Here is a 24,735-nt window from a genome sequence, read left to right as displayed (position 1 = left end):
AAGCTGTGGCTGCTTAGTGTTTTTACTGATAGCTAAAGATTTTTATGGACATTTCTGACTTTTTAACTTGATTTTTTTTTTTACTGACAGTCAGTAAATTTATCAACAGTTTGCAGCCCTGCTGCCAGCCTTCCCTCAGACCACTATAACCTTTCAGTGAACATGCTCTAGGACTAATCCTTTGAGGCAGACTTCCCTTATACATAGAGTCAAATCAGCAGGGACAGAGAGTTAGCACAAAGCAATTATTTTACTGCAGAAGGAGTGGAGGACACCTTTTCTAGCCCTTCCCTCAGCATATAGTGACACTCTTTCACACCTCTTTCTCCTCCTATTTCTGTCTCTTTCTCACCCTTCACTGTTCTCTATGCACACAACAATGGATCTCTCATTTTCTCATTGTAACTCTTTTGCCACCCTGCTAAAAGCCAGATACCACCTAATTCCAATACTATCTCAGGTCTTCCTTCACCAAATATTCCTAGATGGTAAGTGGGACATGCAGGCCCATATTGGAGAAAAAATATTCACTATAGTGGGGAGGGGACTAATGCTTTACTTGGTATTTTGAAGCCATGGTTGGGAATAACATAAAAATGGGTTTTTAATGGCTGAGATGAGAGCTAAAATCTCTACCCCACTTCTGCAGAGTTGCACCTGTCCTGCCACTTCCTTTCTTGCTTTCCAGCCATCTTTCTTGTATCTGCCATTTTCCTTCCCTGTAATCTGCTACTATGGATTAACAGCCCCATTTGTCTTTCCTTTTCCTACAAGGTCTCTTTTATAATGGTGTAGTTACTATCCTTTCCTATCAAGCAAGTATGAGAGAGGGCTCCAGGGAGACAAGAATAGGGTATGAAGGAATAGAGCCCCATTTCCTCTCCCCTTCCAGTCGGTAAAATAACAAAACGCCAGATAGGAGAGGGTAATATTCTTAAAGTTGTCACAGGATTTTCAGCATATACCCTTTGCTTATCTTAGTTACAATACTTCCATGTAAGAGATGCTTGCTCTTCTTTGTAACCCCAGCAATAATGTAAGCACAGTGGGGGCGAGGCAGAATGAGTTCAGAGTGAACAAGCAATTTTCTCCTTTCTTTTTCCTAGGCCATTAGGGATTTATTATCCTGTCTGCTACATGGATGTGTATTGTCTTGTTTAAATAATTTTAAAAATCTATGCAAGTGGGGATAGTATTGTTATTATTTATTATTACTGAATCTTATTACTGCCTGTGCATGCAAACTATTTTTTCAAGATATGTTTTTATGAATCTGAATGCCTGATAGCAAAACCAAATCCTTAATATTGTATCTCACTGCTCTGTTTTGTTTTTACATTTATTTCAACAAGAGATTGGCTGCATTAGTTATTGTTAGCTCATTTTAGCAATTTAAGGAACGCTTAGAACAATTGAGCTCTATGTAATTTAGGAAAGAAATAAAAATACGTAGAGGGAACTTTGCAAGATTTCTATCTCATCAAGAAATGATTCAGAACAATTTTTATCATGATAGTTTGATGGAAAATGGTATATTTGATTTTCCATCAAATTGGCTGATTTGTATATTTCCATGTAATTCCTCTTCACACTGAAGTAAATTGTCAGCTCCCTGTCTTAACCTTCTGTGTATTTATGTGTGCATAAAAACTATGCCCATAGTTTTCAAACTTGTATGTTTGAAGTGGTGTTTAGGGATGTAAATACCTGATTGCTGTTTGAGAAGAAAACAGCACAAGGGAAATGCAGTATATCTAATCTATTGGTCTCAGTAAAGCATTTGGTATGGTTCCATCTGGGAAATTTATTATTTAAACTGGAGAATATAAATTAGGTAAGTAACTGCTAAAGAGTAATGGGTAATGCTGAACTGGGTGTCTGTTGGCTTGTAGGGAGTTAACTGTCACTGTTCCTCTCAACTGTTGGGACCAATTTTTAGAAATATTTCATTATTGACCTTGGCAGAAAACTAAGAGTGATGACAAAAGTAGCAGTGCTGATGATACAAAGTTGAAACACAGTGCCAATTAAAAGGAGGATCTGAATGCAATGCAGAAGAACCAGATGACCTTGAAGACTGGTGTACACAGTGCAAGGTCATGCACTTAGGGACTAATAGGAGGAATTTCTGTTATATTCTGATAGTTTATCCATTGAAAATGACTGAAGAGGAGAAAGACCTGAGTATTTTAGTCTATCACAGGAGATCCTGTAATGTTCCACTGTGAAGCAGCTATGAAAGACAAATGTGATTCTAGTAGGGGTGCACCAATACAGATTTTTGGGGTCAATACTGATATCTGATTTTTAAACAAGCATATCTCGATACCAATATGATTTCTGATATAGCATGGAGAGCTGCATTCAGCTGATAAGCCTGTTTTGGTGGAAGGGGAGTAAGGATGGAGGGGGTGTGGGGGGCCAGATCCAGGCCTTCGCAGTGAGGGAGGGAGTGGGGCAGAGATTGGGACAGGCACGGCAGAGTGGGGCACAGGATGGAGCTATAGCTCATCTGGGAGGTGTGAGGGTGAGGCTCCTGCCTCTGCATGCACCCTGGGAGGGCACGGGGGGGGGGTGCCCCTGGATCTGCGCGGGGAAGGGTAGGCTGCAGCTGCAGCCTGGGGCTGGGCCTGCGCCGGGCTGTGTTCAGTGTAGGTGGTGGTGGCGCTTGTTAGGAGGGCTACGGGGCAGGCTACAGCCCCCCAAAATTCACCATAGCCCCCTCCCAGCACCGCCCATTCCAAGTGCAATCCCAACCCAAACCAACCCCCCACTCCCTGCACTGGAAAGAGCCCAGCGGAGTCTCAGCCCCAGCCTGCAGCTGCAGCCCACCCCGCCCATGCCCCATGTAGATTCAGGGGCACATGCCCCCCCCCTGCCCTCCCAGGGTGCACACAGCGGCAGGAGACACCCCCCCCACATGCCTCTGGATGACCCTAGGCTCTGCCTCACACCCACCCTACCCTGGCTGGGCAGCACTTGCCCCAGCCACACTCCCTTTCTCACCATGGGGGCCTTGATTTGCCCGCTCATGCCCGTTCCCTCTCCCCTCACCCCTCTCCCCTCTTCTCTCCTCTTCCATCGCAACAGACTTACCAGTTGGACACAGCTCTCCAGGCTGCCAGGCTGCACACATTGCTGCCTATGTGCTGCACTGTGGCTGCACACATGCGTGGGCATTTGTTGACAAAATTATTGGCCTCCCATCAGGCCAATTTCCAATACAATCAATATTCTTTATATTGGTGCTGTGCTGATCCAATATCGGACCAATGTATCAGTGCACCTCTAGATTCTAGAAGTGGAGTATTACTGCCATTGTGTAAAGCACTAGAGAGTCCTTATCTGACATACAGCAAACAATTCTGGGTCCCTGTTTTCAAGAAGGGTTAAATCAGACTGGAACAGATGGAAAAGCAGACTATTAAGATAATTGTGGAGTGGACAGCCCAGCTGATCAGAGGAGCTTCTCTTTACTAATCAGGAGTAAGTGAGTAAAAAATAAGCATGAATGAATTTATTTTGGAATTTTAGGGAAGGTTTGGGAACAATTTTTCAGTAGGAGCACAGGGAACAAGTAACCCAACTATTTCTAGGATGAAGCTTGACCAGTTTAGGAAAGGCATTTCATGATATGGCTGCCTGCTGCAGCTGGGAACTGTGCTCTAAACCAGAAGTTCCTAAAAGTGATTTTTAGAAGTGTTTAAGTTTCAATTGACTGCTGCAGATGCTTCTCATCCACTGAAATCAGGACACTGTTATTTACATCCCTAAGTATGGCTTTGGATGCATAACTTTGGGCAACCTGTTCGAATGTTGTTTCTTCATCAGAGCAGCTCAGCAAGCAGTAAGAACAGTATGTTAGGATTTTTTATTTTGTATGTTCACCTCTTTTATCATACACTACCTGCATGTTCTTCTAGATATGCTGGAATTAAAGCCACATGTGATTGGATCATCTCATGAGCCTAGTAATTGCTCACAGCCTAAACTTTATACCTGTGAAAAGAAATTGCATCACTGGGGACATATAGTAGCCTTTTCTCATCCTCTGCCACAATTAGAGTGTCTCTGATGTACAAATTATAGGTTGAATGAAAATTCATGAATATGCTAAATAATTTAGAGTAGAGTGACTTGTAATAATAACCAGACCTACAACCATACAAAAGAACCTGATATAAAAGGCAAAGCACCTGAAATAGTAGTCCAGTACTCTACTGTGTGTTGCTTTACATTTATTCTTGCATAATCATTGCAGAACAAGCGAAAGTAAATGTGATTATGTAGCGAAGTGATTCTGTGTTGCTGCCTTTTTCTCGTCAGTGCTGTGTATATAGTGACAGTTTCATCCTGCAGAGTAATAATCCCCCTTAAAAATATTTAATTTAAATACCCTTTTAAATACCTATATTTTTCACATACTCTGAGCCCTCAAATAAGACCCACATACCCACCGGGGGGGGGGGGGGAAGGAGGGGGGAGAGGGTTGTGACTCAATCTTAAGGGCCAGATGATGGTGTATTACAAAAGTAGATGCATAAATGGATTGTCGGGGACTGGAACATGGTGGAATAGATAGTTCGCTTAGATGCCCAATAGGTAGCATAAAATCTAGCCCTAACGAAAGAATTGTTTCACCTAGTAGATAACCAAAGCTTGTCACCAAATCTGAGTTATCTGACTATTGTGTGGGAGTGGTTCTTCTACCCCCAGACTTTCCTTAGGTTCTTCTGATTTCATAGACATCTAACCTCAATTTGATACTTCAAGGATTAGTAAAAAAAAAAGGACTGCATTGCACATATTGGATGTAATAACTAAGATTTATACACACAGACAGACATATGTATTTATGTAGATGTGTGTGTATTTAGATAGAGACAGACAGCTATTGATATAGATGTATAATGTATGTACGTATGGCAGAATTCTGTTTCCCTTTGTGCACCTAAATGGCAGTTTTCTATCCACATACCCATTTTCTAGCTGTTTTTGTTCCTACCTCTGTACTGTGGATGCATACAGGTGATCACATTAAAGGAGCATGCTCAGTCAGCTATGCATTAGCCAGGTACCCATATATGTGCATGCCTGAGAATAAGTTTGGAAACAGTAGAGAAGAGGGCAATGCCAGGTTTTGCAAAATCCATGAAATTGCCATTTCAGTATGTCCCTACTTATTGGTGTGTAAGAGGTTTTGTCTGTAATGCTTTGTGTAATTTGGTTGACAAAAGCAGGCTGGTCACTGGTTAACCTTCTCTTGCCCCGAGATCCCAGGATTCCAAGTACAGAAATAAATTCAGAGCTGTTGATATCGGAGTGAATCCTAAGAGTGTGCAGTACGAATTAGCACAAAATTGTGTTCCAAGATAGTGACAGCTATAGGAATGCTCTCTCTGAAACTACAAAGTGGTAGGCAATGCAATTCATTTAGGAACCATACCTTTCATTTTCCTGATCTTCAGCAACTTCAGTCTGAGACCTAGACTTTGCCTTTTACAATAATATGCAAGTTACCCAAAATCCACATTTTTCCATGATTAAAATGAAACAACACCATATATAGATCTATGTATAGTGGTGTTTCATTTTAATCAAGGAAAAATGTGGAATTTGGGTAACATCTTTTAATCTGAAAATTGGGGATTTTTTTAAATCGGAGAAAACCGGGATCCCTGGTAATAAGCTTTACCACATCTTTCACTTCCCTTCCAGCAGGAAGAACCAGAACCTAGGATTTGAAATCATGTCAGTCCTTCACTCTCCTTGCTGCTAGGATTGTGATTACAAATTCTCCAGTGCCTTTCTCTTCTTTCTCTGCTACCTCAGATTCCTCCATGTCTTCTTCAGTTGATACTTTTGTCTTTTCTCAAGCCCATCACTCTTCTGGGATAAGGTTCCAACTAGCTTCTTGACTGAGGAGGTTAATCTTACATTTTGCCAGCACTGGTGTTCAAAGCCTCTGAGAGCTCTGCTAGGGCTCTCCTGAGCACTGTCTGCACAAGAGAAGAAAGATGAGGAGTGGACAGTGGATATGTCACCATTCTTGTTCTCAAATTGCAGTGCTCATCACTTGCTTAGAAAATCTCACTTGACTGCAATGTCTATTCCAAGGGACTAGGTGAGGCAAAATGCACCAGCACTGAATCTGCTCCTCTGACATTTTTTACATTTTTCCCCAAAATGACAAACAATTAATAAAAGAGTTTATAAGGTGAAATAAGTCACCTTAGAGACTAATTAGTTCTCAGAGGCATGAGCTTTCATAGGGAACAACCTACTTCATTAGCAAAGATTTACAGTGTTTATATAAAGATATTTTATTAGATTAAATAAATGCTGTTAGATCATAAATAGAAGCTAATTTTAAATGACATGTTAATTAAATATTATCAGTGCATGATAATATCACTAGAATTACCAATGGAAATGATGCCTTTTGAATTAGCAGGTATGCCTTTTGTCATAAAATAAATGCTAATGTTTCAGATTCACAGCATCTCAGGCTAGTAGGGGCACAAGAATTACCAGCATTCATCTTCAATACACTGGAGTCTGGATTGTGCCAGGTCCTTATAACATACATGCTTCCCACTGAACACCTAGGATTTCCTGGAGGCTTGTGTCTTCTTATGCACTGTCCATCTCACAACCACCTTGCAGTTTCATACCATTAGCTGTATACGAATTGCACAGTCTAACTATTTAAGTTTATACCATACATCCAAATAAATTATTCCAGAGCCATCCAATGACTTCTGTGGATTATGCTAAGGAGAGCTTTGGTCCTGTATCTGTCCTGGGAAAGGCATCAGTTTTTTGCAGAGAAGGAAGTATAATAAATGAGACGTTGGGGCTGGAATAATGTTTGTTTTGAAGGCAAGTATAACAGCCTCAGGCAATCCACTAGTGTCTGATACCATGGTGGTCACGGTCCCCAGTCACCTCTTTCTGCCTCCTACCTGTCTCCACAACTTGATCTTTAGGGTTTTTTAATAAGGGAGGCTGCTGCCAGACATTGGGTAGCCTCTTCCTAGGTGTCTTTTCTCAGGGTGCGATCCTCTGGGTTTCTCTGACCCAAATTCTATGGGGTGAGCTTCTCCTTGAAGACAACCCTAGTTGAGCTTTAGGGGCAATAATCATGGATTCCAGCTACCCCCATAGTTATTCCCATGCTTTGCAGACATTATTGTGCGGGCCGACCGGGGGCGAGCTGAGGCCCATCTTTGCGCATGCGGGCTGTGTCCAGCAGCCCAGGCACGCGGGGCCGGAGAAGACCACGGCGAGCTAGAATTGATTATGGACACGTAGTGGTTGATTAAAAGATTGTTTACTTACACCAAAGGATGGTAGTGGTGTAGGCTGGACAGCTTTCCAGGCACAGCTCTGCTTGAATCCCCGTTGGAGGATTACGACAAGTCAGCTCTTTTCCCCGGAGTTGTCGAGGCTCCGTGGATTCAGTTCCCCCGGAGTTGTTAAGACTCCGTGGGTTCGGTTCCCTCCAGAGTGGCTGAATCTCTGTGGGTTTGTACGGCACTAATCTTCCCCAGAGTTATTAAAGCTCCGCAGGCTTGGTTCGGTTCCCTCTACCACGGAGTTGTTAAGGCTCCGAGGATCCGGCTTGGGTTTATAGGATAGGGATACGTCTAGGATTGCGCTCGGCGACGGGGAGAGGCCAAAGGCTATTTAGACCTCTGTTGCCTGCTTAAGAGAGGCGCGTTGGGTCTGTAAGGGTCCACATCGCTTAGAGATCTTCACACAGCGCGAAGTTTCCTCCTCCTGGCAAGTTTTCTCTCTCACCAGGTTTCCTCTCTCTCCGGCTTGGGCGGAAACCACCCAAGCCTTTTGTACGGCTAGCAAGCCAATAGCTAGCCACCACGTGTGCCTTTATTCAGAATTGGCCAATAATGTGGCGCGAACTCCCATACAAATGGCGGGAACTCCTTTGCACCGTGCATCTCTGAGATGCAAAAGAAATGCACCATGCAAAGAAGCTGCAAATTTGGCGGGAAATTCCCCGTTGCACCGGAGTTCTCTCCTGCAGCAGAGAACTCCGCCGTGTAAGGAAGCTGTAATTTTAGCGGGAACATAATTTAGCGTTGCCGAAGCACACACAAACAAAAACTCACAACTTTGGGTTGTGACAATTATCAGTCTCAGGAGGCATTTTGCCTCAATATATATTTTCTGGCCTGCTTGGGCCTCCAAGCCCTTGTCAGGGTCTCAACCTTCCCAGGTTCCACCCCCTTCCTGTAGCTTAGCTCCTTTAGCCTAGGCCCATTGCACCGGATCCTAGCTTATGAGCTCCAGCCCTGCTCAGATTCTGGGCCCCTGACCCGTGGTTTTGCCCCTCTTGGGATATGCCCCCTGGCTGTCTCTGGCTTACATCCTGCCCTTGCAGAACTCTAAGCCTTGATGTGGTCCGCTGGCACTGTCCTGTGGTCTCCTCATTTGCCCTTTATAGCCACTCCCAGTCCACCTGTTAACTTTAACACAAAGGTAAGTTGCTGCTTGAACGGAAACTCCTTTTCTCACCAGGTAAACAATACATCAAAAGAAAACGAGCTGCCACTTTCACAGAAACCTTCTCACACTAAATAAACCTGCATCACAGGAGAGAGTGAACTGTCCTGATATGTAACACTTTCTGAGCTCTCAGTCTTGCCCTACTGGAGTACTCTGGTGCCTATAACACAAAAAGCAGCTGGCTCACTGCCCTTCCCCAGAGGGCATCATCCCCCAACACTGCAAAGCCTCTGTGCCTCCTCTGGCTTCTGCCCAGGGCTTACATGTCTGAGAGCCCCTTTTCCTATCCAATTGCCTGTTTTGTCCAAAGCACATAAAGGGGCTTTTAATCTCTCAATTAAAGGGCAGCCTTTACTCTTGCTGCTCCATCTTCTTGAAGTGATAGGACCCCAGCTCTCTGACATGGTTCTTCCAGCCCAGACAGCATGTCCCAATCTCTGTTTCTCTCTCTCCTCCTCCTCCTCTCAGCTGAGTAACAGAGTTTGAGTCCTCTGTTACAGCAAGCTACAGTAATTAATGCATATCTCTCTTCTATCATGTCATGACATTACTAGTCATTACGAGTTCCATTGGCAGACACACTATGCAGTTATTATGACTGTATTCATGTGTTGACACCAGAAGCTTATATCCAAATTCCCACTTAGTTAACATACTATTTTTAAATTCTTAACATTCATTTGAAAGGTACAAACAAAGTGTCTTTTCATTAACATATCAAAGCACATTCTGATTGTTCAGGTTCTCAAGGCTGAGACTCTCTGCATTAGTGACTTTTCGATGCAGGTGGTAGACCTTTGGAATAAAGAATGAGGAGAGTACAATGAATATCAAATACGATGACAGCAATTAATCATTTGTTTTGAATCTCCAGCAGTGGGTAGCACTACAGAAGGTAGTCACATTAATGGGGGTAGGCTTGAAATAAGGCCCAGCGGTGTTCACCCCATCCAGCATGGTGGGCCAGATGACAGGCACAGAGCTTGTGTGTGAGCTGAATCCTGCATGTGGTATCAGTCTACAAGCCTGATCCAGAAGGGGTTGGGACATGGTGCCAGTCCATGGGTGCAATCCAGTGTATTGGCTGAAGAGTGACACCCTTGTGCCAAATCTGGCTGCATGACCCCCAACCCCAGATGCCATATCCAGCTATGGAGCAAGCCTTTATGCCAACCCAAACACATGCTGGCATGACCTATTATGCAGGGCTATGGCATCCAGGCTGTGAGGCTCCTCACAAATCCAGGCATTTGGCAGCAGAGGAGCAGAAATTAATGCTGCTACCACTTCCTTGTTGCCAAATTTATGGACCTGTGGGGAAACCCATGAGCTGGCAACATAGCTCCTTTGGAAGGATCTGACCTGAAGACCAGAGGTTGAGCACCCCTAAAGGCAGATCCTGGTTGCACCCCACCCTCCATTGATTCTTGCTGCACCCAAACTTTAAAACCAACTGCCTGAGAGAGTCAGTGGTGTTTTTAATCAGGCAGTGCGTAATAAAAGCCAAATGACTTAATGGCTCATTGTCATCTTCCTGATTCCTGCTAATCTCTCTCTACTTCACAGTGGTTAAGGACTTGAACACTTCTTTATAATAGTCTTGGTGTTCCAGTCTTCGAACTATCCTTTCTTCTGTGTTAGCTGGCTCAAAGCCATTCCTGGTAATGTCTCTTTTCTATTTCACAGCCCGGCAGACTGTTTTTAACTTTAGCAAAAACCTTAACTTAGGTGTGGTAATGTTAACCTGGTTGTAGAAATAACCTACAGGGAAGTATTGGAGGCACTGTCAAGATACTCAAGGAGGCTAGATTTTGTTTTATGAATCGGAATAAAAGCTGTATATTTAACTATAATGACCATGGGACTAATGGCACAGCATCTTTTGACTATTTTGACTATCTTTTGCCAGGTTTGTAGTGTTTGTTAAGCTTTACAAATAATCTAGCTAATTAGTGCACATTCCAATATTTACTTTTGTTTTTGCTTTGATCTAAAACTGAATACTACAGTGCTAGCCCCCCCCTCACATATTAGTAAAGCTTCTAGTTTTTCTTTAACTGGAGAAAAATGCGTTGTGTTATATGGGATAATATGCCACACCATTTGCCCCGTGCTCTGCATTTCAAAATCCTAGATCTGCCCATGAACACCCCTATATTAGCCCATACACTTACATTTTACATCTGCCTTTCTGCTTTTGCATTTTTAAAACAGAAATATCAGTATTCTAGGATGATAACATTACCCCTTCTCAGGGATAGGAAGATCCTTGAGAGCAATGTCACCTCTGATGCAAAAGATCTTCCTTCCCTCTCAACTGGTTTTCCTAAGAGAGGATAATTTTGAGGCATAACCATGTGCAGATCCCCCAAAATAACCTAATTCTCAAAGCATCCAACCAACCCCCATTTCTCCATGAAGAAAGAATTCTAAAGTAACTCCTTGAATAGGATCCTCATGAGGTATTTTGTTCCCTATGGATGTGTCTACATATTGCCCTATGGCAATGTTGTTACTGTGCCATGTTTTACTACTTCCTTTTGGAAGTACTAAATCATGAAGAAGTAACTGCCCATACTGTCCTGATACACGGTGTGCTGTTATTTTTAGCAGCTACTTTGCCATAGTGGCACACTATAATGGGGACTGCTCTGCTACGGCAAAGTATTTGCTGGTCACATGTACGCTATGTTGCTGTAGTGCATTGTTACAGTGATGTATCATCACATGTAGATGCACAAAAAATGTAGGGAAGACCCAGATATTGGGGATAATAGGGCTCCTAATTATCATAGCATCAAAAATGAAACAGGTTTCAAGCTATTGGTAAAGATCTATTGCCTACCAGCCCAACTGGCCATTAAATCTTGCATTCTCTGATTCATAAATTACATTTTGCTAACTTTACATTTCATCCCAAAGACGCAACATTCTAGAAACACATGCAAGCAGTAAATCAATTAATGCAAGAACAAAACATATATACTTCAGGGATGGGAACTAAAGGTTCAGAGTTTAAATAAGTATCCCCAAACCTGGATGATTAAGTAAACTGGTACACTGTGTAGCAATCTTGATAGTCATTTATGTAGTGGTCAATAACTGACTGTACACAGAGACTGAACTGCTATCTCACTTAAAATAATGGTCATTCCAAGTTTGGACAAATATTCAACAATACAGCAGTGTTTGTTGATGAGCATTTTGTGTTTCAGTGATAAAACAGAGAATTTCCTGTGAATGGTCATCTCTCTGTCTGCCCCCATCTACAGGATTTAAATTCAAGAAATACTGAGAGAAAGGGAGTTAGTTTTACAAGCCAATGAAAAGTTACATAGTCATAAGGTAGAAACAATAAATGCTAGGAGAAAGTTTCTTGGTCTGCCATAAGAAAATTGGAGTTAGACAAAGAGATGGTTCCTCATTTCACTGCATTTGTATTAGATTCTGCTTTTCATCTTATATTCTATTACTGAGCAGCATATATATCTGCATATCCAATAATGAGATAGAAATGATTTATGCACAGGAAGGATTGTTTTTGCTAGTTGTCATTGCCCCAAGACATACCAAAATGAGAGCACTGTAGGTTGGTTGGGAAAGGCAACAACATTATTAAAGGCATAAATATCTATCAAGAGCAATTGTTAACATGTACTTTAACATCTAAAACTATCCCAGGAGAGGGAGGGGCATCAGCTTAAAAAGCACTGTGAAATAATACAAATTTTCAAACTGCCTTTCAGTGTTCTTAGCTGTTTCATAGATTCATAGATTCATAGATGCTAGGGTCGGAAGGGACCTTAACAGATCATCGAGTTCAACCTCCTGCCTAGGCTGGAAAGAGTACTGGGATCAGATGACCCCAGCCAGATGCATATCCAGCCTTCTCTTAAAGACCCCCAAGGTAGGGGACAGCACCACCTCCCTTGAAAGCCCATTCCAAATTTTGGCCACCCTTACTGTGAAGAAGTTCTTCCTGATGTCCAGCCTAAATCTGCTCTCTGTCAGGTTGTGATCATTGTTCCTTGTCACCCCAAGAGGTGCCCTGGTGAACAGAGCATCTCCAATCCCTTGCTGCGTCCCCCTAATGAATTTGTAGGTAGCCACAAGATCACCTCTCAGCCTTTTCTTGTGGAGGCTGAAGAGGTCCAGGTCCCTCAGTTTCTCTTTATAGGGCTTGTCCTGTAAGCCCATAACCATACGAGTGGTTCTCCTCTGGACCTTCTTGAGTCTATCAACATCCTTCTTGAAGTACAGTGCCCAAAACTGGATGCAGTACTCCAACTGCGGCCTGACCAATGCCACATAGAGGGGAAGCATCACCTCCTTGGTTCTGTTTGTCGTGCATCTGCTGATGCATGATAAAGTGCGGTTAGCTTTGCTGATGATTTCATCTCACTGACAACTCATGTTCATCTTGGAATCCGCTATGACTCTGAGATCCCTTTCCGCTTTTGTGCTGCTGAGAGGGTCACTTCGTAGCCAGTAGGTGTGCTGGATATTTTTGCACCCTAGGTGCAGCACTCTGCACTTGTCCTTGGTGTACTGCATCCTATTGTGTACTGCCCACTTTTCTAACCTGTCTAGGTCTGCCTGCAATCTTTCCCTACCCTCCGGAGTGTGCACTTCACCCCACAATTTAGTATCATCCACAAACTTGGACAGAGTACACTTCACATCCACATCCAAGTCACTGATGAAGATATTGAAGAGTACAGGTCCAAGAACCGAACCCTGTGGGACGCCACTACCCACATCCTTCCTGGTCGATACCGACCCGTCTACTACCACTGTCTGGGTGTGACTGCTAAGCCAATTTGCCACCCACTGGACCACGCAAACATCTATATCACAGCCTCTTAATTTATTTATGAGAATGGGATGAGATACCTTATCAAAGGCCTTGCTAAAATCCAAGAAAATGACATCCACCTCTACTCCTGCATCTAAGCATTTTGTGATGCTGTCATAAAATGAAACCAGATTGGTCAGGCATGATCTACTTGCTATGAATCCATACTGGATTCCCTGCTGCATTATTTTTCCTGCTGGACTCGCACAGATATAATTCTTCATAATCTTTTAAAGACCTTTCCAAGGATGGAGGTGAGACTGACTGGCCTATAATTATTCGGATCCTCCTTCCTCCCATTCTTGAAAATAGGGACCACATTGGCCCTTTTCCAGTCCTCTGGGACCTGACCTGAGTGCCATGAGTGCTCAAACAGCTGTGCCAGTGGTTCTGCTATGACACCGGCCAATTCCTTCAGTACTCTCAGATGCAGCTCATCCGGGCCTGCTGACTTAAACACATCCAGTCCATCTAACTGACTCTGCACCAAGTCAGTGTCGACAGTTGGTGGGCTGGTGTCCCCCTGATGCCTGTCTAAGAGCACATTAGGAAACTTATCTTGATCCCCGTTAAAGAAAACTGAGGCAAAAAACTCATTGAATAGCTCAGTCTTGTCCCCCCTCTCTGTCACTAATTGCTGATTCCTGTTTAGTAGGAGTCCTATGCTGCCCTGCACCTTCCTTTTATTCCCTACATACCTAAAATAAGACTTTTTGTTTTCTTTAATTTGTGTTGCCAGCCTCAGCTCTGTAGTTGCTTTGGCCTTTCTAACTGCCTCCTTGCAAGCATGGGCCAAGTAGGCATACTCCTTCTTGGTAGCTTCCCCCTGCTTCCACTGCCTATATGCCTTCTTTTTTGCCCTTAGGCTCCCCTGGATTTCCCTGTTTAGCCAAGGAAGTTTTTTGGCTCCTTTCCCCCTTTTCCCTCATGCTGGGAGCGTCTCCCTCTGCGCCTGAAGGATTGCCTGCTTTAGGAATGGCCACCCTTCCTGGACTCCCATCTCGCCAATACTCCTATCTTGCAATGTGTCATTGACTACGCTCCTGAGCACACTAAACTTAGCCTTCCTAAAGTCAAGCACTTCCACCCTATGCCAGATGGTGAATTCAGTTCATTGGTGGTCACTGTCCCCAAGGTGACCACCAATCTGCAGCTCCTCTACTAGGTCCTCCCCCGTAGCCAACACCAAGTCCAGTAAGGCATTTCCCCTAGTGGGACTGTATACCTCCTGCATTAGGTGAAGGACCTGCATGCAGGTTAAGAACTTATGCTAACAATTGGATTTGGCTGACTGTTCCTCTCAACAGATGTCAGGGTAGTTTAGGTCCCCCATGACAACCACATCCCTAGACTGTACGGCCTCTGAGAGCTGCCTCAAGAATTCCAAGTCTAGCTTTTCCTCTTGGTGTTGTGGTCTGTAGCAGACCCCCACCACCAAGTCCCTTTCCCCTCGACCTCCATGTACCCTAACCCACAATGCCTCAACTTTCTCCTCCTCTGATCCCATTTTGATTAGGGTAGATGTATAATTCTCCTTTACATAGAGAGCAACCCCGCCCCCTTTTCTCCCTACTCTGTCCCTTCTATACAACTTGTAGCCCACAATGTGTACTGCCCAGTCATGGGTAGGGAAACAACCAGGTGTCTGTTAGCCCCACTAAATCGAAATTATTACCTGCAAGCAGAAGTGCGAATTCTTCCTGATTTGTTCCTCATGTTCCTAGCATTAGTATAGAGGCACTTGAGCTCTCCGAATGGTGCCTTTGGTGCCCCCCCCATTCTGATGCCCAAAACGCCCCTTGGTACTTTCCTGGGGGGTACTGCTGCATGTCTCACAGTTTGTAGGTTCTAGACTCTCTCCATCTCCTGCCTCCCCATCCCCCGTCATACTTAGTTTAAAGCACAGCGTAGGGCTCTTGTGCACCTTGACTGCCTGGAGCTGTTTTCTGAAATATTCCTGCCAGTGCATTGGCTTAGAAATGCTGAAGGTGCAAATGCTATCTTAGGTTCAAAACCTTTAGTATAAATTTCTTATGCACAAAGCTGTTGAGTGTTTGAGAAGGATCTGAATTTCCTTGGCTACTTGACTGCATACCACTTGGAGAATATACACTTCTTCTCCTGTTTGCCTGACAGCACATCTTAATCTTCTCTCAGGAATGTAAGGCAAAGTCAAGGTGGAGAAGAACATTTTGTGTGGGATGGAAAATCATTGCTCAGTCTTGCTTTTTGGGGAAATCACTGGCCTCTGCAGTGGAGTATAGTGGCAGATCAAGGGAAATCATTTCTACTACTCCTAAGTTTATAGGAACTCTAAGAGATGATTTGGGGAATTTCCATTTATGAATGGTTGTGTAATGCTCAGGGACAATGAGGATGGGTAAAAAGATAGAAAAGCATGATTGGACTACAACTGGATATAGTGTATCTGGCAAATAGACAACCTAGCACAAAAGAACAAAATATTTGTAAAATACAGTCCTTCCTAAACTTGAACAACATGTAGTCAAAGTACACCCTGGAACACAACCCAACATACATTTCTCCTTATTCCAGAAAATTTGCAGCCACTCTACTGTGAAATCATACAACATAGAACCTGTCAGAAGATAGTACGTAGAGAAGAGATGTTGTAGCAGTGAGCAGTCAGCACTTTTGACACTGGAACCTCATTCTGGAACAGAGTTTACAGATCTTGAGGATGGAAGTCACTAACTTGGGGGAGGGGGGGGGGGGGGAGGGATACCTGAATTTTTAGCAAGATTTGAGAACATCTCTTTCACAATTGATAGCTGAAGTATCTGAAAAAGCACAAAGGATTCTTCAGTGTTCAGAAAATGGGTGACATATTTTGATCTGGATAGGAATACCATTGTACCCAGCAACTATAAATAGTCAGATTTTTCATTCAACTGCAGTGTGATTTCCTATCAACTTGTTTTCAGTGCAGTGTTAGCTTGTTTTCAGTGCATCATGTTATCAATATTGCTCATTTTTCTGAGTGTCAGCCAGGGTCAATAAGAAGCATCTTGAGATCATAACTGTCTGAAGAAATCTGAGGATACGATCAACAGATCAGAGGTTGCAGACTCATAATTTATTTATGTATTGTTCACTGTCGAATGAGTCATGCAAACCTCTATTTTTATACCATGCCATCTGGGTTAATTTCACTCCTGGGCTTTTTTCTTTTGCTATTGCAGCTGACAAAAATCATAAGATTGTTAGTTGTGCCCCTAGACTACAATCCTAATATTTAGATTTTTCTTGAATAACATCTTTTTTCAATTACAAATTCAGTCCATGAGAGACTGTTCTGAGTATACTCAATTTTAACCCATTTCAGATTGCCAAAAACTTCCATACATCAACTAAGAGACAAACTGTCAATATGAGGTCTGCAGTTATTTATTCTATTTCAAAATACAGTAAAAGCTCTGTTATTCATCATCCCCTGGGAATGGGGGATGGTGGATAACAAAATATTCCGGTTAATTGAGTGGCCCTGGCTGCCGCTTCTCCCGCCGCGTCTGGGGTGTCCCTCCGCCCCTCCTGCCACATCACCGTCTATCCTGCTTGCCCCATGGAATAGGGAGGTGGGCCCCTCACAGGCCTGCACAGCCTGTTATGCCCCCGGGCCATGGGGGCTCAGCAGCGCAGGCTGCTTTGCCCCGGGCCTTGGGGGCTCGGAGAAACTGGAAGCGCCACAGTGGGTACTTCCAGTTTCACTGTATCTTACAAACCAGCATGCCAGTTAGTGGAGCATGCTGACTTGTAAGATGCCAGATAGTGCAGCTTTTACTGTGTATGGATTTTTGGCCTCTCTCTGATATTTCAGATAGGTAACATCTGAATAATGTTAATTTTTGCATTCAACAACACATCCTTTTAATCTTTGTGATTGTAACTAGTTTTAATCTAGATTTTGTCTCAAATCAAATCATATAAATGGGTTTCAGTTTGGTCATTATTCTTAGTCGAACACATTTAATGATACATTTGTTCAAATCAACAGCTTATGCCAAAATCTTCCATGTGACATTACTGACAGCAGCTGGAGCAACTGGTTGGTGCATGCTACTCATATAATCTGACCAAGTATTATAAAGATTATCAAATTGTATGAATGTCTCAGGCTAGAAGAGAGGTAGCAGGATTTTATTTTCTCATTGAGTTAGATTCATTATGTGCCAAAGAATGGTGAGGGAATGCAGATCTTTTTGCTGTGTAATCTTCATCCCAATACATTTCCAAAACGCTTACCAGCTGTTTCACCAGTTCTCTGTTTTGTCTTTCAAATGGTGTGAATATTTTTCCCGTTGATTCTGATAGTGCTAATACTGGTTTATTAACAGTAGTGTGGATTTGTGAAGTCCCGTGTAAATTAAAGATGGCTGAACAGGTGGTCATTTGAGGAAACTTTATAATTAAATCCAAAGAAGTATCCCTCTTGTATATTCACTGGTCATTTTTTGTGGTATCTCTTTCAATCCCAACCTGCCTACCAATTATTTACAGTATTAATCATTTTTAAGATGTGTTCTCTGTTTTGCTATACTATTCACTAGGATTTAAGGAAGAGGTAGTTATTGATTTTTTTTTTCAAGTAGAACTTGTAAGAACTACAGAAACTGTAATGATAAAAGATGTTTAGATGAAAGAGTTGGGTAAAAATATTGCTTCAGTCCACATTCTTGGAAGTATTTTGACTATTGTAAGCTGCAATTAATTTTATCATCTGAGGGTCATATTTGAAAGGAATATATTATTTGGTCATGTTTCACTTTCAAAAGCTAAAAGAATAACATTGCCTGGTAAGCATTTTGTCAGAGAAATAAAATAAATACTAATGAATCCTAAAGCTTATTTTAAAATGTTGTTTCAGGAACTTCTATTACATCACAATGTTGAGGGATCCGGTGTCACGGTACTTGAGTGAATGGAAGCATGTCCAGAGAGGTGCAACATGGAAAACTTCCCTTCATATGTGTGATGGAAGAAGTCCAACACCAGACGAGCTGCCTACCTGTTATGAAGGAGATGACTGGTCTGGAGTCAGTTTACAGGAATTTATGGACTGTAGTTATAATTTAGCCAACAACCGCCAGGTGCGTATGCTGGCAGATCTCAGCCTAGTTGGATGTTACAATTTGACTTTTATGAATGAAAGTGAAAGGAATATGATCCTATTACAAAGCGCCAAGAACAACCTGAAAAACATGGCCTTCTTTGGACTCACAGAGTTTCAGAGGAAAACTCAGTATCTCTTTGAGAGGACATTCAACCTGCAGTTCATTTCCCCATTCACCCAGTTCAATGTTACACGAGCCTCGAATGTAGATATCGATGAGGGGGTACGGAAACGCATAGAGGATCTGAATTTTTTGGATATGCAGCTTTATGAATATGCTAAGGACCTATTTCTTCAACGTTTTCAGTACTCTAAGCAAGAGGAGCACCAGAAGAACCGGCAAAAAAGGCGAGAGGAGCGGAGGCTGCTGCGGGAGCAAAGGGCTCACCAGTGGTCAAAGGAAGAAACTGCGGAAGAAATCACTGTTACAGAAGATTACAATAGTCAGGTGGCAAGATGGTGAAACTCTTCAGTCTCAGCCAAAAGAAACACAGATTGGAAAGGTTGTGTACAACTTTGGTAACTCACAGATTAGACAAGAAATGACTATTGTTTGGTAAATAAGACAAAGTCTAACCATAGGCCTTCTTTGTCTTAGTAGTTCTTATTTTCTGTCAGCTAGAAGAATATTATTCTTCCTCAATGCACATTAATTAATGTTACTAAATGGCGATAGCATAGATTCCTATTCAAAATAAACTTCCTACAAGACCATAAGCTCTGAGAATAGCTTGACCAGGTAGCTCTTTCCTTTGCTTTAACAGATGTACTCTTCATAATTTGAGCTACTGAAATTTGTGAAAATGTGAATAAAAAATTGAAGAAAAAATTTGAGTCTTACTACACTGTTGAAGATGGTCTATGTCATACTATCCATTGTAACTGTATTATGTAGCTTTGCACTAAGTGAAACAGAGAAAACCATGTTGCTCTTGAAACACTTACAAGCTGTGTTTTCAATAAGAAAAAAAAGTAATTCATCCAAGTGATTTAATTACATCAAGCACTAAGTGGCACACAGGCTTAACATGCTGATTTTTCTCATGTGAAAGGCTATAATCACTCGTGTTTTAGAAGAGAAATGAGTTAGCTAGTTTCTACCTAATTCTAGCAGATGTTGGTGCATATTACCAAATCTGCTAGTAGGCAACCTTCGTTCTGAAAGCTTGGCAGAGGAATGGGACAGTTGCTGTAACTGAGAATTTCTGCAGACCAGGCTTTGCTTAGATTACTTGACTGAAGGTTATGATATCTGCTTTGACTTTCACAAAAGGTGAAATCTATGAACAGGATAAAGGGAAAGATTAAAAAAAGGGAAAGAGAAGAGGAGAAAAAGTTTCAGTATGAATCTGACATTTTCCAAATCTGCTCTAGAAGCATTGTCTATAAAAAGGTTCTTTTATATTGAGTGACAAGAACTAATATGGTTTTCTTTCTAGAGACTGCATTGGTAATGATCTATCAAATTTAGATTTTTTTTAAAGGATACAAAAGGTGTGTGAACAAATCTTGCAATTTGTTACTAATATTAATGTGCTATCTTCTCCTGTGCACGGTTTTACAAATGTATATATCCCAATGCTTGAGTTGAAAATATTCTAAAAGTCTATAGCTTTCCTGTGCAACAGATCTTTATCTGGGTTTTTTTAAATGTTGACTAGCAAAAGATTTATAATAATTGATTCTTTCTTCATATTTTAGGTTCTTGGGACTAAAATAGTATGTCTAGTTCAGAGTTTTCTGCTGTTTGTAATGGTGTATATGCAAAAATAATTTTTGAGATACATTTTTCCCTTGTTGCATAAATCTAGCATTATGTGGGCCATTTTTCAAAGTGGTTTCACCATCTGTACACCTCCAAATTTAGTTTTGCATTCATGAATGGTTTTTTGCTTATCCCCCCAGTTACTAAAATCAAACTACTCAATCTAGGTTCACAGATGTGAGGTTTAGGGGACAGTAAAGAAAAGTTATTCCAAAATTATTTTGCACAGAGAGAGACTGCTTTTGAAAACTTGTCACTACATTTCCAAATGTTGTCTTGTTTTCAGGGTACACTGATATTTTAGACTAACAAAACACTTGTCAAAACATCAGTGGCAGTTAGTGCATACAAAAATGTATTGAAAACAGGAATTCCTACAAAGTGAGTATAACTAATACTAAAGGGGAAAAAAGACTACCAACTTGCCTTGTTAGCTGTAGAGTGCAAGATTTTGTTTGGTAAGACAGCAGCATTTCAGTCCATGTTACTTCATCTCCCTACATCTCCACCTGGGCAGCTGGTCATGAGAAGCTAGGCCACATCCACAATATCACAACCCTGTAGAGTGGCTGATGCTTTGCAGGCAATATTTTGCTACTAGGCTCCAGACAGAGCTGGTGCTTTTCTTTCAGAGGTAAGAGTCTGACTTTTCAGTGTATAGTGCTAGAGCACAGGGAGAAGAAGGACCAAGGGAACATGAGTTTGTGTTGTACTTCCCTGCTTCTTCAGACCCAACAGCAACTAAGTAAGGATAAGGAAGAGTGGATCCCTCTGACACTGTGGTGGGTACTAGGTAGGAAGGAGAAATGATTCTGAATCTGAAGATGTGTTTTCTGCTTTGCAAAGATGGGGGAGGCTGTGTTTATAAGACCTGGAGGAGTAGGAAGGAAGACGAGGATGGAGCCAAACTGGTGCCATTAAGAGAGGTGGTCTGAGTTTGAAGATGCCAGGGGGAGGGGTAGGAGATGGAGCAGATGATGGTGTTGGGAGGAAAGGAGCTTACTTTCTGAGCTGGGAGGGTAAAGGGTGCTTTTGGTTGGGTTGAGTGCAAAGTAGAGCAGTGTCAGCTGATGTGGGCTGGTGCAGGTAGGGTGGAAGGAAGGGTAAGGGAAAAGAAGAGTTTAGAGAGGTTGGAAAAAAGAGAGAACAGAAAGGAGATAAACAGTTTTCTTCCCACCTGCCTTTTACTGCCAAGTGACCCTTACTTTTCACTCTGAAAGCAGGTGGGTGCTCTTCTCCTTTCTTCCCTGCTGTTCTTTCTTTTCACCTAATGAAATTCCTCCCTCCTCCTCCCCTAGCCACAGTGATCCAGTGTTTCACTTTGACAGCATTGCCATCCCGGGTGAGGGGAGAGGGATGCTGGGAGCTTGCTGCCTGCAGCAACACCTATGACTATGCATCCAGCACCCCCTCTCCAAACTGCTCCTGCTGTGTGACATGGAGCAAATTCTATCAGGGACAATGAAAGCAAAGCCTCCGGGTGGCTGAAAAATTTGTTTTAAAAGTCTGGCCGTACATTAATATTAGGCCTAACCTTTTAGTCAGTTATCTCCCAGAAGGGAAAACCCAGTCTCTGATGGCTGCTAGTGTGCAATGGCATTTATGTTAACAAGAGGCATAATGCCTGAGAATTAGTTAAAGTTCATTCTTGCTGAGCCTTCTTTGCACATACAGGTGTTTGCACAGGAACAACTGAGCCAGTCAGGCAGTCTCTAAAGGTCATCAAGACTAAAGACTGCATCCAAAGCCTTCCCAATGACGTCAGCAGCTTCAGAAAAACCCACAGTCAGTTCACCTTGAGTATTATTATTAGCAGACGTTCCAAAATAATTTATGCCACTAATCAGAGGAGCAGGCTGGATTCATAGCCCTGTACTCCAAGCTTACATTTCTGTAACTCCACTGATTTTCATTGTAACTATGTTGCTTTAAATGAGTTCAGAATTTATTTTAGTGTGTTTATTTCCAAAACTTCACAAGCACTATTTAAAAAAAAAACAAGCAAAGATATTGGATCGCTCTTCACATTCATGGCTTCTTTTATTATTGAATGGAGTAAGAAAACTGTTGCCTCCATTCTGCTACTGTGATGCTCCATTACTCACTTTCCTGTAATGCAGATGTTGTTGCTATTCTTCCACATCATGTATTCACTACTTGCAGCATATTTCCAGATACACTTGAATGCAGGGTCATGCTAGGAAAAAATCCTGCTGATATGTTGAGATTTGGTAGTTTTGTTTGGTGTAAGTGAACATATTGTCTGTGGCCTGTATTTTGTCAAAAGATGAAAATCAAGTCTATCTTCCCTGCATGCCAGAGTGTATACACACACATTATCACACACACAACTTTGTACCAATACAGTATCTTTTTCTCTGCCCCAGTGCCATTCCTTACAACAGCCTGTGGCAGTGATGAGAATGTAAAAAAATGCAAGAAAATCTCCTTAGTGACATATGTTTTTGGTGGTGGTTAGTGATGCATTGAATCTAGAAAACTGGATCCAATTCCTCTGATGTTTGTGAAGGTTTGTTTCAGAGCCAAACCTCACAGCTGTGCTGTATCTGTAATAGGCAAAACAGAACGTCAGGTTTGAACTTTGGGGAAATTCCTATATTTGGTTTCAGACTTGGCAGCTTGGCCCCATTTCTGGATTTCAGCCTCTTCCATTCCTGTCATCAAGTAATTGGGCCAATAGAGCAATGATATAAGCAGTGTGATAAGTGACACATGGGCTAAGTACAGACAGTCAAAAAGCCCAAGGCTGGATCAATTCAATCTTCACAGGTTAGTCTAAGCTGTGTAGATTGAGCTGGTAAGAAGGTAAACAGACATTCATTTTTTATTTCAGAAATCCAGCCATGTGCCTGTAGTGGCCCAGGCCACAAGCTGGGGGGTGCTATGACATCTCTCCCTGCTTGGCTGAAGCAGACGGCTTGGGCCAAAGCTAGCCTGCCCGCCCTGCGAGAGGAGGTTTGTGGGGAAGGTGCAAAGCATCCTGGGATGCTGGGGAACTAAGAGTTAACTTGAATCTGGGGGGGATCTGGGACAGAACTTCTGTAAACCAATTTAGTAATAGAAGTAACACCCACTATAGGCCAGATCTGAATTTGTTCCGTAAGAGTGTTTCAGTCTCTGGTGTCAATTAGCGTGGGAGACCTTCCCAGTGGTTAACCTTCTTGCTATAAGCACTCTTTCTGCTCCATTAATGACTTGTTTCTCGGACCCAGAGCAATTCTGATTAATGTCCATGTTGTACATTACACATTAAATACTATATGGATGCAAAATGCTCTCTGCATGGATTCATGAACTCCCTTGTGTTGGTTTTCCACCACTGCTATGTGAATGACATCCCTTGAAGTCCTTTTGATTTTAACCAGGCTAAATGAGATCAGAATGAAGTCCCCAGTGAATCCCAAACTTCTGCAAATTAAGACGATGGAAAGTACTGTGCTGTTCAGTCAGAAAAAGAGAGCTGTTGTGACGGCACTGAAAACTACTCTTCCCTAATAACAGCAACAAGGTACTCAGGAAAGAGATCTAGAATTGTGTTTAAATGCCTCTTCTAGTTTGGTTTTGCAATTTTTTTTCTATGGATAGCAGTCAATTCTCTGGGTTATAACAAACTTCACTTCTTGGCCATCTCAAGGAGTTTTGTGATTCGCTTGTCACATTTCATAACCTGTCATTCTCATGTGAATTTCAAACTAATGCTGGAAGGAAAACCAGGACTTTTCCATCAATTGTTGTGTTTAAGGTGAAAGGATAATTAATAGATTTTAAATCCCTAAGGGACTCTTCTTCTTTGTTTATGTGCAATAATGTGTATGAACTCTGCTGCTAAAAGATTGTATTGTGAGTGGCCATATCTACTTTTATTGCTCTTTAAAAGCTAGTTTGTAGAAGTGAAGATTTTTATTGGTGTAAAGCACAATTTAATGGATTACTTCATGTGTTAAATCATTGTGATGTCAAAATAATTGTTTCCCCTTATTTGTCAGTGATTTTCTGGAACATGTTACTAAACGTTTAAGAAACCTGTAAAAAAATAAATATGGAGAAGAAGTTTTGTGGAATAGTGCTGGTTCATGAATTAGTTATGAACAGCGGAAAAAAAAACCTGATGGCATTTAGAAATGTTATAGACTCAGTACGCCTGAAATAAGGGACTGTAAAGGGAATATCTGGTGAGCACTGTCACAATTATTCTCAGAATTACAAGAGGTTGATGTCCATAATCATAATTATTTAACAGAACACAGAGGAAAACATGATTTTAAAAGTATTTCATTCTCTTAGGACCTGATCTTAGTCCCATGGAGATCAATTCAATGATTCAGTGTTTTGGGGATCAACTTTTTAATATTACATAGGTGGGTTAGAATTGCATTGGGCCACTAATTTCACTGATGTTAACTTGGAATAACTTCAGTGAACTCTGCTGAACTA

General features: G+C 42.0%; 1 long non-coding RNA gene across 1 annotated transcript in view; it reads left to right on the top strand.

The window, feature by feature from the left end:
* Positions 1–24,279, top strand: part of LOC132247783 (uncharacterized) — a 111,981-nt gene extending 87,702 nt beyond the window's left edge. The window contains exon 2 of the long non-coding RNA XR_009459216.1: positions 18,270–24,279. This is a non-coding gene — a long non-coding RNA (uncharacterized LOC132247783). The remainder of the gene's footprint in view (positions 1–18,269) is intronic.
* Positions 24,280–24,735: the final 456 nt, after the last annotated feature.

The sequence above is a fragment of the Alligator mississippiensis genome, chromosome 1, assembly GCF_030867095.1.
Source record: "Alligator mississippiensis isolate rAllMis1 chromosome 1, rAllMis1, whole genome shotgun sequence".
Taxonomy (NCBI): Eukaryota; Metazoa; Chordata; order Crocodylia; family Alligatoridae; genus Alligator; species Alligator mississippiensis.
The sequence above is the reverse complement of the archived record's forward strand: the minus strand, read 5'-3'. Positions and strand labels throughout refer to the sequence as shown.